This window comes from Cervus canadensis, chromosome 19 (genome assembly GCF_019320065.1).
Source record: "Cervus canadensis isolate Bull #8, Minnesota chromosome 19, ASM1932006v1, whole genome shotgun sequence".
Taxonomy (NCBI): Eukaryota; Metazoa; Chordata; class Mammalia; order Artiodactyla; family Cervidae; genus Cervus; species Cervus canadensis.
Window position 1 is genome coordinate 45,684,627 of NC_057404.1, and position 2,110 is coordinate 45,686,736.

Genomic DNA, 2,110 nt, shown 5'->3' on the forward strand with positions numbered 1-2,110 from the left:
GTATAGCTGCTTTTTAAGTCATATAACTTAAGATGCTCTTATAGACTGTTCCACCGTCTCAGCCATGTTACCCAGGGTGGTCACAAGTTTGAAAACTTCAGGAAGTAAGAGCATCAGTGCCATAAAACCTTCCTTGCATTCAGTTCAGTTCAGTTGCTCAGTCGTGTCCGACTCTTTGCAACTCTATGGACTGCAGCACGCCAGGCTTCTTCCCTGTCCATCACCAACTCCCAAAGCTTGCTCAAACGCATGTCCATTGAGTTGGTGATACCATCCAACCATCTCATTCTCTTTCATCCCCTTCTCCTCCTGCCCCCAATTTTCCCCAGCATCAGGGTCTTTTCCAAGGAGTCAGTTCTTCGCATCAGGTAGCCAAAGTATTGGAGTTTCAGCTTCAGCATCAGTCCTTCCAATGAATATTCAGGACTGATCTCCTTTAGGATGGACTGGTTGGATCTCCTTGCAGTCCAAGGGACTCTCAAGAGTCTTCTCCAACACCACAGTTCAAAAGCATCAAATCTTTGGCACTCAGCTTTCTTTATAGTCCAACTCTCACATCCATACATGACTACTGAAAAAATTCATAGCTTTGACTAGACAGACCTTTGCTTTCAAAGTAATGTCTCTGCTTTTTAATATGCTGTCTAGGTTGGTCATAACTTTTCTTCCAAGGAGCAAGTGTCTTTTCATTTCATGGCTGCAGTGATTTTGGAGCCCCCAAAATTAAGTCTCTTGGTGTTTCCATTGTTTCCCCATCTATTTGCCATGAAGTGATGGGACCAGATGCCATGATCTTAGTTTTCTGAATGTTGAGTTTTAAGCCAACTTTTTCACTCTCCTCTTTCACTTTCATCAAGAGGCTCTTTAGTTCTTCTTCACTTTCTGCCATAAGGGTGGTGTCATCTGCATCTCTGAGGTTATTGATATTTCTCCTGGCAATCTTTCATTACCCGCACTGATATCTCATCAGTTGAGTCAACAGCCTCTAATATTTTCATTTAGAAATCTCTTGCTTTATGGAGTAGGGAATATAGGCTGGATGCAACCTCATTTAAATGTGTCTTTTAAAAAAATGTTTCTTTAAGGGCAAAAATGAGTGGAGATGGAGGGATAGAAAGAAAAACTTGACTTTATTAAGGAATGATGAGGCAAAAGTGCAGACAGGGAGAAACAGCAACTTGTCTTTTATGCCTTTGAATTCAGCACATTTCAGTGAGCATATGACTGTCTTTTACCTCAAAATAAGACAGAAATTTATCATGTATATGAGGAAGCTAAACATGAGTGTCAACAACATTTCAATTAATTTTGAAGCACGTATATTAACTGGCAAGTTTTAAACTGAACTAGTTCATAACCAAAGTTTTAGACCCCCTGTGCCAGACTACCATAAAAGAGTATTACAGAAAGGAACTTCTACAATTGAAGACCAGGAACTTCAAAGAAATAAAAAGATTATAGTTGATGAATTACATGAAATCAAAGAATCTACTGGTTGACTGTGTTCCCAGGAGGGACTAAAGGACCTTCCTTTCACTGAGGCTACACTGAGAAACTCAGAGATATTGTTTTCTGTGGGCCAAGAGTGACTGCGGGGTATGTTTCCATGGGACTCTCTAATGTCCATATGTATGACACGACTTCAGAATAGCAAAGGCCAGATTTCAGCACTCAATAATTAGAGGCAACATGGATATAATTACTGTAGTAGGTAGGAAGACCAGAGCAACAAGCAGGATCCCTTGACCATTGGAACCTGTATCAAGGACTAAAAGACCATACTGTTTCCAGAGGCAAGATAGACGGGCATCCAAAGAGAGTGTTTCTCAACATATGTAAACATAAGAGATCAAGAGTTGGTGAGCAAAGGCCAGCGTCAACCAACTTTTGGTTCCTTGGTTCCTCACTCATCTCTAAATCTAAACCAATTCAAAACCAATCAACTGAAAGGACATCAAATTCCCCTGAGAAAAAACTCCACTTAAAGTTCACTCAGCTACAAGCCAAGAGAAATTTTAATATATATAATATGTATTACATTATGCATAAAGGGACCTGCAATCAAGTTTCGGATTGAAACATGCTAGCATGATGGGTTCACAAAAAGAGT